At 42.9% G+C, this 16,805-nt stretch overlaps 2 long non-coding RNA genes across 2 annotated transcripts; one reads left to right on the top strand and one right to left on the bottom strand.

Moving 5' to 3' along the window:
- Positions 1–1,455: 1,455 nt before the first annotated feature.
- Positions 1,456–16,527, bottom strand: LOC147010473 (uncharacterized). Its single transcript, XR_015052316.1, has 5 exons — positions 16,449–16,527; positions 15,004–15,197; positions 10,689–10,881; positions 4,098–4,170; positions 1,456–3,845 (listed from the first exon to the last, which is right to left on the bottom strand). It is a non-coding gene; the product is annotated as an uncharacterized LOC147010473 (long non-coding RNA).
- On the top strand, positions 4,067–7,223 carry LOC147010474 (uncharacterized). Its single transcript, XR_015052317.1, has 3 exons — positions 4,067–4,205; positions 5,026–5,210; positions 7,123–7,223. It is a non-coding gene; the product is annotated as an uncharacterized LOC147010474 (long non-coding RNA).
- Positions 16,528–16,805: the final 278 nt, after the last annotated feature.

Here is a 16,805-nt window from a genome sequence, read left to right on the forward strand (position 1 = left end):
TATGCAGTGTATATATATATATATATATATATATATATATATATATATATATATATATATATATATATATATATATATATATATATATAGATATATATTGTTGCGGTTGAGGAAATTCGCAAACCACCATTCAGATCCCGTAGGTGAGATATCTCTGTAAGTACATGTGTAGTTAGCCCCAAACCCGTTGTTTAGAGGGAATAAATGTGATTCATTCGGGCTGCGACGCTTTGAGATAGCCGTTTTTCAGTTCTATCTTTATTTTGAACCAACCACGCTCCAACCATCACACAACAACAACAACGCCAACAGCCACGATCTTTACCTTCACAACTCGCTCCCGCAAACATCGCATCACTGCCATTCCGAACGGCACCATGGCCATAAACCACCACCATAAACCCTCCACCACCTTCACCTCTCTCCTTCTGCGGCCATTCCCGCACCAGCTGTGAGCACCGAGCGTCGGGCTGTCCTGGGCTCATACAAGATACGCGCCGAGCCGCGATCGCAAAATGCGGCCTTTCCGAGGAGAATTCGGATGAGGAATGCTGCACGCCCACTTCTGATCTGTCCAATCAGCAAGCGCGGGGCAGTTTGGCCCCGCCTCCAGGCGCGTCTGTGTGGAATCGAGATATGCAAATTCTAGGATCAGGGGAGATTCACGCCCCTTTTTCTCCTTCCAATGGGCGAGCGTGGCTCCGCCCCCGAGCTCGTTCTGATCCGGAAATTTGCATATGGGTTCTCCTGTCGGCCTATAAAGCGCCGAGCGCAAGGCGAATCTGGGCAGAGTCAATTTTGGAAGAGCGGAGAGTGGCAGAAAAGGGTCGAGTCGGTTTTGGAAAAGCGAAGAGTTTTGAGGCAGAGTCGGTTTTGGAAGAGCGGAGAGTGGCAGAAAAGCGGAGAGAGTTCTGGGCAGAGTCGGGTTGGAGCGCGGAGTGGAGTCGGGAGGCGAGGGCATCCCGGTGGTTTTCGGCAGTCGGCTGAGGAGAATTGGGGGAAGAGTCCGAGGATCTCGGGTCCGAGGCAAGGAAGACGGCGGTCGGCAACGAGGTCACGGTGGAATCGCTCATCACGGGACCCAAGCAAGCCAGCTATACTCTTTCCCCAGAGCATCAACAATTCCCCCCCTTTTTCCCCCGCGCTGAGATAGTGCGAAAAGGGGGCCCCGTTCCCACCCCACTCCAAGCGGTGCCAACGAAACCCGCGAAGGAGCACGAAGTCGGGGCACCGCCGCGCTGCCACATTTGCGGCTTATCACAAAGACGTCCGAGAGGGTCACAACAGAATTGTCCGTCCGGTGGGCGACGTGCCGCGATTCGAGTTACGTGGCCATTCGCATACCGGCGGGCGCGAATTCGCAACAATATATATATATATATATATATATATATATATATATATATATATATATATATATATATATATATATATATATATATATATATTCGGGTGTTTCATTTTTTCTGAAGTGCAATATCAGCACAGCTTTGCCTTTGAAACTTTCCTTTAAAAAGTGCTTCATGCAAAATCTTAGCGAAATGGGACCGTGTTAACAGGTCGCACACTTTTGAATGGTATGTTGACGTTTTTAGCAGCGTCTCGCGTAGCGAACGCTGCTCATAGAGAACTTGGCGTTGTTCATCTTCTTCTTGTTCTTCTTTTTGTGAAGACAAAACCTCAATCTCTTGGCCTCAGCTCTTGTATAGACAAGATCCGGATCTCCTTAAATACTGAGCACATGTACGGTGCCTTTTGAGAGCGTCTATCATGAACTTTTAAATATTGTTACGAATTTGGAATTCAATTGCACACAACATACAGGTTCCCTTAGTCAGCTATGTCAATAATTGCATATCGATATGTTGATAGTAATAACGATATGTCTATGTCGAGAGCAGATACCGTTCTTCGGCTGCTGGACACGTATCAGATTGCTGACAAGATCATCAGTCTCTCATTTGATACGACTGCGTCCAACAGTGGCATGATTAGCGGAGCCTGCACCATAATTGAACAGTCCCTTGGAAGACCTCTTCTTTGGCTGGCATGCCGACATCACATTCACGAGGTGGTACTGAAGAACACCTATGAACTCCTCTTCGGCTCTCCCCCAGGTCCCGACCTTCCCCTCTTCAAACGATTCCGAGGAAAATGGGACGTCTTGGACAAGACATCTGCCGGTACCCTCAGCGACGAACAACCCCTGGATGAGTGGAGCGAATCACAAAGGCTGAAGATGATAGACTTCCTCAGGAGAGTCATCCATGATGCAGCCCTCCCAAGAGAGGACTATCTCGAACTCCTTCAGCTCTCTCTTCTCTACCTAGGAGGATGGAGCGGAGATCTGCCTTGATTTAGGGCCCCTGGAGTCTACCATCAGGCGAGATGGATGGCAAAGGCTATTTACATCCTGAAGATTGCCCTGTTTTTGCAACAACTGGAGCTGACGAGTTTGGAAAAACGCGGAGTCCGACTACTGGCCCGTTTCGTCAGTGTCACTTACGTCAGATTCTGGCATGAGGCAGCTGTCCCAAACTGTGCAGCGAAGAATGACCTGGAGTTCTTGGCGATTCTCCAGGTGTTTGTGGATAGAGAACTCGGGTCAATGGCAGAGAAGGCCCTCCAAAGGCACCTCTGGTACCTCACAAGAGCAAGGAGTGGCCTAGCCTTCTTCGACGAACGAGTGTCTCCTGATGACCGGGCGGCCATGGTCAAGAACTTAAGCCGTCCAGCAACCTCGAAAGCACTCAAGAGACTTGAAAAGAAGAACTTCACTCTCCCTGACGGTCTTTCCAAATTGGTAACAGGGCGAACACTAGAGGCCATTGGGATCTTTGCTGGGAGGATGGTCACTACCCATAACGTGGAAGATGTTTTGCAAGATCCACTAACTCGAGCCACCGTCCGAGGCCTGCAGGTCACCAATGATGCAGCAGAGAGAGGAGTGGCACTGATACAAAAACTCCAAGCCCGAACCGAAGACGAGCACGAGCAGCAGAAGCAGTTCCTCCTCAAAGTTGTTCATCATGACCGCAAGACCGTGAAGAGAACAAAGGCTGGAGTGACTGCTAAGTTCCCTCCTGCTCCTTGAGCCCAACGATTTGATTGCCCTGCTCAACTTGCATAATTGTTCTACATTTCTTTTTCATAAATTTTTTTGTTAATTTTCAGTTCAATAAATGTTCGTTGCAATTTTTTGTCTTCTCCTCCATTTGATTTTTTTCGAAGTTTCACTTGAAATGTGGAATCTTGTCCAACTGTGGGACCAGTAAAGATTAACAAATCAAACCAAATTTTTGCCTAAAATATTTATGGGTCATAAGAAACAAGGGGACACCCCTTCTGACAATGTTTTGAAACAAAAACTGATAATTACCTTACATTTTATAGAACTAGTAACTACATTTAAATTTATGCTCAGAGGGAAAGCACACTCCCCTGACCATCCAACAATTATAATTATTTAACTTAACAGAACAAGAACTATCATTGGCATCACCGAGTTTGACATTGCGGTTTGCATATGAGGTACGGTGATTACAAAAGTCATTGTAATGATGATTAATATTTTTTCCCTTGTATTACCTGTTATCTTTTTTTCTCTCAATGAACATGTCAAGCTTGCTCTCGACATCAGGGCCCATTTCGGACTGGGTGGACGTTTGGTGAGGCGGAGTGATGGACGAAAGCCGACATGTGGCAGAAATGTGGGAATTTTGATTGTTGAAAAAGCCACCCCTGGGTGCAAATGAGAAGGGATGATATTGTGGCGGATTCAGGTGACGAGCTCTTTGGGTGAGTGAGCAGAGGAAGCGATGAAGGGAAGTGGTTGAGATGTGTTGCTGCAGTAGTGCAGACAGGGATGAGGAAGATGGCAGGAATTATAATTACTTATTAATCAGGTTATATTTTATGTTTATGTCTGTCTGCTATGTATACCATGTCAGGCTGAAACAGATCTCAGGGACTGGTTGGTTCTCAGCTGTTATCAATGTCTTCAATCCTTATCGTTTTTAGATCTTGAATGGCTTTGAATTTCACTGATGTTTGATGTTCAGTCATGATTGATAGTTCCTTACAAAGCGTTGACTGACCTGAGCAAGGTAGTGTGCAGACTCTGCACCACGACTACCTCCACGGAAGCAGCACACACGGAGCATGGTGACCCTATGGAGGTGTACGGGAGAAGTTGTGATGTTAAGGTAAAACATTACAAAATCGAAAATAGTGAAATATAGTAAAACGCAGCATAATCATTTTGTTCATCATCTCGGTTATTGATCGTTGCTTTGTCCATTTGTATGAGTATTCTGATCTGTATTTCCAATCAAATCTCAGGCATTGGATTATTTGTGGCATACTTGGAGGTAGGGGCAGGATAGCCTCGGTTGTATTGACGTGTTGCACTGAGCTGTTCACACTGAATTTGATTCCTGATGGGAGATTCCATGATGAAAATGCCAGCAGGGGGCAATGCGATACATCTAGAAGCACACTATAGAATTGGGACGTCAAACCGGGCGGTTGTGTTTTTCTTTCCATGTGTAGTGGTCACTTAGTTCAGTGGTTGCCCATAACATGACGGTCACGTTACAAGACCACAACACTGGTCACTTCCCAAATGGTACACCGACGTTGGGCCAACGTCGGAAGGCATTTACACCTCATTGCCAACGTTGGACTGATGTTGGAAATCCGCTTGTGACCGTTCCGACCTTTTCCGATCTATTGCCAACGTTCGCCCACATTTGGCCCAATGTCGTTGTGCTATCTGGGTTGGTTAATGGCCTGTGTACCCATCATAACTGTGCTCGTTTCTCCTGCCACTCCCACAATACGAGGTGTATGTACAGGTTGATGTGTTGCTGCTTGTTGCCTTGGCCATTGGGTACTGCCCTCTCTGTTTACCCCTGTATCAATAACCACCCCAAATCCTTCTACTGTGTGACACGATCCAAGATTGCTCCTTGGATCACGTAATCTCTATTTTCTTATCTTACCCATTCCCATCTTCATTTCCAGTGGTATGGCTCTCACAGCTGAATCGGTTCTCCTCTATGCTTCGATGATTCAGGAATTCACATTCTGAGGACTATGGTACGACTGCCTGTGTCGGTTTCACTATTTGAGTGCACCTTCCAGACTTTGACAAGACCAATGGTGTTCGCTGCCAACCTTTCACCCAGTGAGAACCGGCTGGGTTTAAGGTGTGAACCGATTTCCCATGTTGAGAGTCATGAGTTAATGGATAGCTGCATTGCTGTTTGTGAAGTTTGTACTTATTAGTCCTCTACCGGTTTCACCGGAGGGGACTATAGGTTTGCTCTCCATCTGTCCATTTGTCCATCCCACCTGTGGTTTTTTTCGACCTTTTCCCCATACCGTTTAACATATTGAACTGAAACTTGGTACATGGCTTTATTATGATAAGTTACTGAAAAAGTTCGAGTTTCAGAGAGTTTCATCAATTTTTCAGTTCTTCCCTTTTTTGACTTCGTAAATATCACGTTGGTAGGGGATAGGTATTGCAAAACAATTCCCACTCTTGTTACCTTTGACGAAGGAGAGGATATTGCATTTGGGTCCGTTTGTTACTTGCAAAATGGAAGATTTTTCAAGTACATTCGTCAGTCGATTTTGTTCTGTCTGTCTGTCAATCGCCGACACGTCACAATTCTAAACCAATCGTCACAGAACTTTACCAAGTTGTGGAGGTCGTCTCAACCAAGAAGCCTATTGATTTTGAGGTCAAAGATCATCTTCGGGTCTATTTTCTAAAATCGTCATTTTTTCATCCAATTAACTTGGAAATTAAACAACAATTGCATAGTCTATCACTGAATTGGGAAAGCAAGTATTTGAGGTCAAAAGGTCAACTCAAGGTGAAACTTCGAAAATAATCAATTTTCATCTGAAAAATCGTAAATTTTTATCTGATTAACCTGAAAATTAGGAAGCAATTGCATAGTGCATCACTGAATTTGGAATACAACTATTGTTAATGTCAAGAGGTCAAAGGCCAACAAAAGTTCAAACTTCTAAAATCAATTTCAATCTGAAAAATAATCAATTTTCATCCAATTGACCTGATTCTTGATTAAGATTGTCAATTTAAATCTCAATGACATGGACAACTTGATGTATCCATGGTAATCTTTGGAGAGGGGGTGGATTTTGTAAGTATCGTGCTCTGCAAGACGTCTTTTTCGTGTTTGTTAACTTGCCAAAACGAAGTTTTTGCAAGATATGTTAGTCAGCTTGTTTGTTTTTTTTTTAATTTAATTATATTTTTTTGTTTGTCTGTAATCACGTATCGATCACTCTGCAGAGCACAGTTATCGTTGGAAATTTTTGTCACTTCGCATATCAGAGGCCTATAGAGGTCCCTTTCAGCGCATAAAATTTTCAAGGTCAAGGTCAAAGGTCAAAGGTCACTTTGTCGCAAATCAGGGGAGTTGACGAAACCATTATTTTTTGAGTAATTTTGATCAGATCGTCTTCAAACTCCATGGGAATATAGTTCATGGTCTGGCGCTCAGCTGATTAATTTTTGGTGGCGATCGGCCTTGACCTTCATGGTTAGCGCTGGAGGTCGAAAGTTTCTACCCCAAAGTCAAATTTTGAAATCTTAGATACCATATCGAGTAATACCTCATATGAAAGCGCTTGATAAGTGCTTTCCAGATCTGTCAAAAGTTTGATGCCATGACGTCATTTGATGACGTCATGACGAAAAAACGGATTTTTCATGAAAATTTTATTTCCTCAGTTCTCATCAAAATCTCTTGATATTTCATGTACAACGGTCCTGGAGAGATACCATTAACCGTACGAAAATATAAAGGTCAAGGTCACAAAAAGGTCAAGCATCAAGGTTGACGAAACCCTTGTTTTTTGAGTAACTTTAATCGAATAAATAAGTCACTCATGTTTCACATTTTGGCAGGATACTGGTCACCCTGGGGGTGACATTGGTTTTTTTCATTTGTCTGTCTGTCTATCTGCCCACACATAATTTTATTGTTTTTCTCCGCACCTGCTTGTCAGATTGAAACAAAATTTTCACCATCGGTGTGACGACTCATGTAAAATGTTTTAATGATAATTATGATGTCATAGGTCATGGGGTGTGGCAGCGATGTTGAAAAAATGGAAAAAACTTTGGACTTCTGTATCTCTGAAACAGCACGAAGGGAAAAAAACTTGAAACTTGGCACAAGGTAAGTCCTCTTCACGGGGAAGAAGCATGATTTTTTTTGATGACGTCATAATTGCATGTGGAGAACATTACATCTGATCAGTATGAAAATTTTTGAGGGCCATCTCAGGATAAAATGTTCCACAGAAAAGTTTTTGATGACATCATCGGTCACATGATTTAGCAGCCATATTGTTTTTTAAAAAAACAACAAAAAACCTTCAAAAATCCTCTTCTCTGAAGTGGCTGAATAGATCGAGGCGAAACTTTACATGTATGACTGCCTACCCATGAGGAACAAAATGTTTACACATGATGTCATCAGTCACATGGGTTGGTTGCCATGTTGGATTTACCGTAAAACCTATAAAAATCTTCTTCTCCAGAAAGGCTGGACAGATCGAGGGGAAACTTCACATAAATGTTCCCCAAGCCTTCAGTGTACAAGTTTTTTTACAGGAATAATTGATTGAAGAAAAATATTTTTTAAAATGTTTTCTCTGGAACCGCTTAAGTAATCGATGTGAAACTTCACAATTATGATCCACTCGTGATGGAGAATGCATGTTTTAAATTTCAACTTGATCGGCCACATGGTCTGGCAGCCAGAATTATTTAATTTTTGATTTTTTTTTAAATGAGGCTCACTTGGCTGTGCCTGGATGAGTTTGAGGGGAGAGGAGTAGCAGCTGAAATGTGAATCCGATCCAGGTTCCTCCTGATGACTTCATCTTTGCTTTTTGCTTGTTCGGGTTCCTTCTGATTACTCCAATGCAGGACTGTACCGATTTGGTCTTCCATTTGATTTGCATTGATTTTATTTGGTTCACGAGTCAGTAAGTTCACGAGTCAGTAAGTGACCACTATATTCGTTATTGGTGTGTGTCTGTCTGTCCCGAGCATAGCTCCATGGGTTTTTATCCGATCCTGATAAAATTTTGGTGGGAGGTTTATTTCATGATCTAGTTGTTTTCCTGAGAATGGGCGTGGTGCGCCCATTATGGCGGAGCCACGCACAAAAAACATGTGTTTTTAGGGGGTAGCCCATTTCAAATTGCACCTTCTCCGAGGGGGTTTGTCAAATCTGGCAGGGGTTTCAGTATTTGGTTAGCCCAATGGCACCTGCATAGCCCCACGGAGCTCAATTTTTCATTTTCGTCACAAGGTCACGAACTTAGAAAATTGTGAATTTTTACATAAAAATGCATCTTCTCCGAGGGGGTTTGTCGAATCTGGCAGAGGTTTCGGTATTTGGTTAGCCCAATGGCATCTGCATAGCCCCACAGAGCTCGATTTTTCATTTTCGTCCCAAGGTCAAGGTCACAAGATCACAAACTTAGAAAATTGCGAAATTTGACATAAAAATCCATCTTCTCCGAGGGGGTTTGTCGAATCTGGCAGAGGTTTCGGGACTTGGTTAGCCCAATGGCAACTGCATAGCCCCACGGAGCTCGATTTATTTTTTTATTTTTCGTCCCAAGGTCACGAACTTAGAGAATTGCGAATTTTTACATAAAAATCCATCTTCTCTTAGGGGGTTGTCAAATCTGGCAGAGGTTTTGGTATTTGGTTAGCCCAATGGCATCTGCATAGCCCCACAGAGCTCAATTTTTCATTTTCGTCCCAATGTCAAGGTCACAAGGTCACGAACTTAGAAAATTGCGAAATTTGACATAAAAATCCATCTTCTCCGAGGGGGTTGTCGAATCTGGCAGGTGTTTCGGTATTTGGTTAGCCCAATGCCACTTGCATAGCCCCACAGAGCTTGATTTTTCATTTTCGTCCCAAGGTCAAGCTCGATTTTTCATTTTCGTACCAAGGTCAAGGTCTCAAGGTCACGAACTGAGACAGTTGCGAATTTTGACATTAAAATCCATCTTCTCCGAGGGGGTTTGTCGAATCTGGCAGAGGTTTCAGTATTTGGTTAGCCCAATGGCAACTCAATTGCCCCACAGAGTTCGATTTTTCATTTTCATCCCAAGGTCAAGGTCACAAGGTCACGAACTTGGAAAATTGCGAAATTTGACATAAAAATCCATCTTCTCCAAGGGGGTTTGTCGAATCTGGCAGGGGTTTCGGTACTTCGTTAGCCCAATGGCAACTGCATCGCCCCACAGAGCTCGATTTTTCATTTTCGTCCCAAGCTCAAGCTCGATTTTTCATTTTCGTACCAAGGTCAAGGTCTCAAGGTCACGAACTTAGACAATTGCGAATTTTGACATTAAATTCCATCTTCTCCGAGGGGGTTTGTCGAATCTGGCAGGGGTTTCGGTATTTGGTTAGCCCAATGGCACTTGCATAGCTCCACGTAGCTCGATTTTTTTTTCATTTTCCTCCCAAGGTCAAGGTCACAAGGTCACGAACTGAGAAAATTACGAAATTTGACATAAAAATCCATCTTCTCTGAGGGGGTTTGACGAATCTGGCAGGGGTTTCGGTATTTGGTAAGCCCAATGGCACCTGCATAGCTCCATGGAGCTCGATTTTTCATTTTCGTCCCAAGGTCAAATAAAGAAAATTGCAAATGTTGATATAAAAATCATACGACCGCCCAAACTTTGAGAGCTTGGATGACAATATTTTTATGCATAATCTTGAGGTCATTCCCCACCAAAAGTCTTGACGCCATTTTGCTCTATCTCGGACACCTTTCCTGTGGCACCCCCTTCAAGTTTGTTTTTATGCTGATTTCATCAAAGTATGGATAATCCGAAGAGTGTGAAATGCCATATAGCCGATGTGACGTTATATTGTTCCTGGAATGTTCCAGAGGAAGTTTTGCACCAAAGGTCATAATCCTTGACCTTTGACCTTTAAAGTTCACAAAGGTCAAATTTTCAAAGTTGTGGGAATCAAACCGGGTTTTCGACCTTCTTCGACGAACAAACTCCAATAAGCTTGAGCACGTATCCCGTTTCCTTATTTTAATGTCCACAACATTGTTTTGTGACCTGTAAAGGTTAGGCAAAGGTCAAATTTTGAAAGTTGTTGAACAAAACCGGGTTTTCAACATTTTGCAGCTTATAACCTGTCACCCGTACCACATCATGTTGATAATTTTTATAACTTGGTCAAAAATTATCACATTGTCTCATCCTTGACTTCTGAAACAATCTACATCGTCAAATACTGCTCGTGAACCATTGCCGTCTCCAGACTTGTTATATATCGTTTTTGACCCAATCTCTCAATGGTGAAGAATCTCTTCGAAATTCTCGTGTCCGAAACGGATCCAGATCTTCACCAAAATCCAACGAATTCATCCTCGTCACACACCCAACCTGTCAACCAGATTTCGGCCAAATCCGTCAACAAGCTTTTGAGATATCCTGCTGATCGACAAACAGACTGGGGTGAAATCTTTTGCCCATCTGCAGCGGTGGGGGTAACAACGTGAGAATAGCAGTGGGAAGACTGCAACTGCTTCGTGGTACATTGCATTCTGAGATAGGAGATCAATACACATTGGATTGAATCAGAACACTACCTTCAAGGTGAAACTTCCTGCTCTCCAGAAAGAGAGGACACTCAGGCGATGGCGTCCTGCAAAAACCGTGTTGATTGAGTTCACGAAGCTGGATTCGCCCGATCCGATATGCCCAGCATAAGGAATGTGGCAGCTTTTATATTCTCGGCTTCTGGTTTGAAACTTTGAATCTCCTCCAAAAGTTCATCTCATCCTGTTCAGAAAAGGACATCACAGGTTGATTTATGTTCTTCAAAATAGAACGACAACAATGAGGAATGTTTAAACTGTGGTGAAAAATATTATGTTTATGGTGTACAGGGGCCCGTTATTAATGTGTCCGAAATAGAACTGCAACCAGCTATAAGTGAATAAACTCTCATTGCCACTCGTTTTTCGAATCCAATCACCAAATATGTATCATCAGGTCAACATTCCTACACAAAGTACATGTGAAAGAAAAAATGTCTCCGAATAGTTGTGCCTGTAAATGCGTCTCCATGGAACAATAACCCTATTAATAAATCTGGGTGTCTGCCATTTGTGAGCACTACCATGCCTTTATCTGACAGCCTATTCATCCGCAGTGAAAACATGCTTTTGTAAATGATTGCTTCGTTCACATACAAAACATTGAATGTCCTCTGCAGTTTTAGAAAGGAACTTGTTTGTGGGAAGTGAAACAAGGACGTCATTTCTCAGAAATATAGCCTGGTGTTGGCTTAGTGGTTGGGATGGCGGCTTGGGATCCTCAGGACCTGAGTTCATCCCCCGTTGGGCCGTTGAATTAAAATACACCAGGAGGTTGACTCAGCCTGTCATCCTTCCAAGGTCAGCAAAATGAGCACCAGTGTACTGGTAAGGGGGACACTGCATCAGCGGCATAGCCGCGTCCCAACCAATGATGCAACCAGCAGCCACACATGGCTTACTGGTGTTCGAAGTATGTTGCTTTCGAGCTCGTTGGCTGTCCACATGCTATATCCAGTATCCCCACACCTATTCAAGGTCAGATGGCTTGCTGTTGTTCGAAGTATGCAGCTATTGAGCTGGTATGCTGTCCACATTATATATCCTGTATCCCCACGCCCATTCAGGATCAGATGGCTTGCAAGTGCGAAGTACGTCGCTCACCGTTGTACGGTCAATGACAGGATTCCTACAGGAAGGTTGTAGTTATCCAAAGTTTGACCTCCTTGTGCGAGGATGTGGTCTTCTATTTCCATCAATCAAAGATTGTACATTTCTATTCCCCTGCGCGGTCTTCGTCAACTTGAACGTTGTGGCGATGGAAAGAATCCTCTGCCAACGCAGCTTTATGATCATTCCAGAGTGCGAGTGGGGTACTTGGTTCACAAAAAATCAACAGGACGATGAATAATTTCCAAAGACTTTGCGTTTTAAAAGGGTACCGCATTCGAACATCAATATAGGATCGACAAGTGATTGGATCGAATGCAAAATGGATATCACCGTGTGCGGCATGATGCGCTGAGTTCAAAAAGTGCTCACTTGTATTTCTACGATGAATAATAAGCAAATGAGAGCCGAGAGAACGATTAATTATTGTGGTTTTCCATCGTAAATGTGCACCTCATTAGCTATGCAGCTTGAGTGCACCTCGGAACATGATTGATGGAGCTGTTGTGACGCATCTTACACACGTTTTTGCTCAAAGCTGAAACGTCCATCTGCTGTCCAATTTCAGGAACTGCACCTTCCATACGATTAATTTTTTCCATACCGATTTTGGCGTTTGACTTTCTTATTCAATGAAAGTGGTAACAGTTTTACTTCCTTTGAGCATTGGGTGTGTCCTGCCCAGTTTCACCCCCAAAATTCACAATTAATAATAGTTAGTTTATCACGAAAAGTACATCTAGCCACCTTGCCGAGAGCACTTTCAATACCTGCCGATTTTCAGGAGGATACAAATTGATTTGATATCGCAAAACGGGAACAAATTTCGGCGTTTCTCTCTTATTGTATACGTTTGTTTTATTTACTTTATTTTTTGGGGGAAGTTTTAGTATTTCTTTCTTCCCCTCAGGGGAAGGGGCATGGGCTTGGTTTAAAACACACAACCTCAACCACACAACCCCACTTGGCAAGACCCACACCAACAACACTCCGTACACAATCGCCCATCAATGCTCAACCGACCTAAAAGACTTATCAACATCCCCATACCCCTCCATCTCCATCACTTCCAGGTCCCTTTCTCATTCTAATTTAAACTTATCTACTTTTTCTGTTGCCACTACCTTTCCAGAGAGACCATTCCTTGCATTAACTACTCTCTGAGTAAAAGTCCCCTACCTTACAACCTTCTTCACTCTCCTCTTCTTTACATCTCAGGCTCAGGCCCCTGGTCCTAGCACTGTCTACTCTGTTGAATAATTCATCCTCACTTATTTTATCTCGACCTTTCATGATCTTAAACATCTCTATCATATCTCCTCATATCCGCCTCCTTTCTAGTGTATGAAGACCTGTCTCCTTCAGCCGCTCCTCATGGCTGAGTCTAACTAGGCCCGGAATCAATCTAGTAGTCCTGCGCTGAACCATCTCTGTGGTATCTATGTCCTTCCTGAGTTATGGTGATCAGAACTGCACACAATATTCGAGATGTGACCCTCACTAAATCCCTGTACAATGTTAATACCACCTCTTTTGATTAATAATTGATCCCCCTCCTTAAACAACCTAAAACCCGATTTGCTTTACCTATAGCTGCCTGGCACTGTGCTGCCTGCTTACCTCCCATATCTATTACCACCCCCAAATCCTTCTCCTGTGTGACACGCTCCAAAATTACCCCTTACATCCTGTAATTGGTTCACGAAAAAGTAAGTGACCACTATATTCGTTATTGGTGTGAGTGTCTGTCTATCTGTCTGTCTGTCTGTCCCGAGCATAGCTCCGTGGGTTTTGATCCGATCCTGATAAAATTTTGGTGGGAGGTTTATATCATGATCTCGTTGTGTTTTCCTGAGAATGGGCATGGTGTTCCCATTATGGGCGGAGCCACGCACAAAAAACATGTGTTTTTAGGGGGTAGCCCATTTCAATTTGCATCTTCTCCGAGGGGGTTTGTCGAATCTTGCAGGGGTTTTGGTATTTGGTTCACCCAATGGCACCTGCATAGCCCCACGGAGCTCGATTTTTCATTTTCGTCCCAAGGTCAAGGTCACAAGGTCACGAACTGAGAAAATTGCGAATGTTGACAGAAAAATCCATCTTCTCCGAACGGGGTTTGTCGAATCTGGCAGGGGTTTCGGTATTTGGTTAGCCCAATGGCACCTGCATAGCCCCACTGAGCTCGATTTTTCATTTTCGTCCCAAGGTCAAACTTAGAAAATTGCAAATTTTGATATAAAAATCATACGACCACCCAAACTTTGAGAGCTTGGATGACAATATGTTTTATGCATAATCTTGAGGTCATTCCCCACCTAAAGTCTTGAAATCATTTTGCTCTATCTCGGACACCTTGCCTGTGGCACTCCCTTCAAGTTTGTTTTTACGCTGATTTCATCAAAGTATGGATAATCCGAGGAGTGCGAAATGCCATATAGCCGATATGACATTATATTGTTCCTGGAATGTTCCAGAGGAAGTTTTGCACCAAAGGTCATAATCCTTGACCTTTGATCTTTAAAGTTCACAAAGGTCAAATTTTCAAAGTTGTGGGAATTGAACTGGGTTTTGGACCTTCTTCGGCGAACTAACTCCAATAAGCCATAGCATGTATCCTGTTTCCTTATTTTAATATCCACAACATTGTTTTGTGACTTTTAAAGGTTATGCAAAGGTCAAATTTTGATAGTTGTTGAATGAAACCGGGTTTTCGACATTTTGCAGCGAATAACCTGTCACCCGTACCACATCATGTTGATCATTTTTATAGCATGGTCAAAAATTATCACATTGCCTCATCCTTGACTTCTGAAACAATCTGCGTCGTCAAATACTGCTCGTGAACCATTTCCGTCTCCAGACTTGTTATATATCGTTTTTGACCAAATCTCTCAATGGTGAAGAATCTCTTCGAAATTCTCGTGTCCGAAACGGATCCAGATCTTCACCAAAATCCAACTAATTCGTCCTCGTCACACACCCAACCTGTCAACCAAATTTCGGCCAAATCCGTCAACAACCTTTTGAGATATCCTGCCGATCGACAAACAGACTGGGGTGAAAACATAACTTTTGCCCATCTTCGGTGGTGGGTGTAACAACGTGAGAATAGCAGTGGGAAGACTGCAACTGCTTCGTGGTACATTGCATTCTGAGATAGGAGATCAATGCGCATTGGATTGAATCAGAACACTACCTTCAAGGTGAAACTTCCTGCTCTCCAGAAAGAGAGGACACTCAGGCGAAGGTGTCCTGCAAAAACCATGTTGATTGAGTTCACGAAGCTGGATTCGCCCGATCCGATATGCCCCAGCATAAGGAATGTGGCAGCTTTTACATTCTCGGCTTCTGGTTTGAAACTTTGAATCTCCTCCAAAAGTTCATCTCATCCTGTTCAGAAAAGGAGACATCAGGTTGATGATTTATGTTCTTCAAAATAGAACTACAACAATGAGGAATGTTTAAACGGTGGTGAAAAAATATTATGTTTATGGGGTACAGGGGGCCGTTATTAATGTGTACAAAATAGAATTACAACCAGCTATATGTAATGAACTCTCATTGCCACTCGTTTTTAGAATCCAATCACCAAATATGCATCATCAGGTCAACTTTCCTGTAGACACAAAGTACATGTGAAAGAAAAAATGTCTCCGAATAGTTGTGCCTGTAAATGCGTCTCCATGGAACAATAACCCCATTAATAAATCTGGGTGTCTGCCATTTGTGAGCACTTCCATGCCTTTATCTGACAGCCTATTCATCCGCAGTGAAAACATCCTTTTGTAAATGATTGCTTCGTTCACATACAAAACATTGAATATTTTTGAATTTGTTTGAAACATTGAATGTTCACATACAAAACTTCGTTCACATACAAAAAATACACCAGGAGGTTGACTCAGCCTGTCATCCTTCCGAGGTCGGCAAAATGAGTACCAGTGTACTGGTAAGGGGGACACTGCATCAGCAGCATAGCCGCGTCCCAGCCAATGATGCAACCAGCAGCCAACCAGCAGCCACAGCAGGCCCGTCGCCAGGGCTCACTATTAAGGGGGACATATGAACTGGATGGGGGGGGCACAATTATAATATTTAATACTTTTGATGACCCGGTATGCTATTGTATTCATGCAGCATTGACGCATCTATACTGAGGTTGCCGTCGCATACTAACCAAATTGATCTCAGCTCGATTTAATATGTTCCGATGTTTTTGGCCTAAAATTATTCGAATGCAACAAACTGATACATTCACAATGCAGATATTCAATGATTAAACAATTGGCACCGATTCAGGTGCACTTATACAAGGTGTTGTCAAGAATTGGCATTAGAAAATTAATATACCAGAGATACAATGACTAAACGGGGGAGGTTGGCACCGGAATCAGTGCGCTTACAAATAAGATACAGTGGGCTATGACCTGCGATCATCACGTTAAACTATCAACCACAAATACGACCAACCTGAAGATACCACAAAGTCCACATTTAAAGCAGTCATTTACACAGAGGTAAGGTTTTGCACAAAGCACTAGATATGGGATATGGAAAGCACTAAACACAACATTTAACTTAAACATTAGAAGTACAAAGCAGCCGACCACGGCAGGTGCTGACCGCAACCACAACCACAACCTTTTTCCTTTTCTTAGACATTTTCGTATATCCATGTCTTTTTCTGCTGCTGCGAGCTCGCGCTCTCCGTGACTCGTCCCTCGTGACTCGTGTCACTAATGTCGCGCGCGATTCGCGACATTTGACGGTTGACGGTTTTATTTATTAAATGATGCATGCACCAACAACAGGTTTTATCTGCATAATTTCAAATGTAAGCACGATTGCAAACACACATTTTTTAATTTTTATTATGAAATTACTTTTGTAAGATGGAGGGTTGTGAAGGTCACGTGGTGCACTTCATCTTTATTTATGTAAATTTATGTCTTTTTCTTACTCATATTATCATATTATGACTATATTACATTTATACCT

Source organism: Eptatretus burgeri, chromosome 16 (genome assembly GCF_056783735.1).
Source record: "Eptatretus burgeri isolate ZD-2024b chromosome 16, Ebu_testis_v1, whole genome shotgun sequence".
Lineage (NCBI taxonomy): Eukaryota > Metazoa > Chordata > Myxini > Myxiniformes > Myxinidae > Eptatretus > Eptatretus burgeri.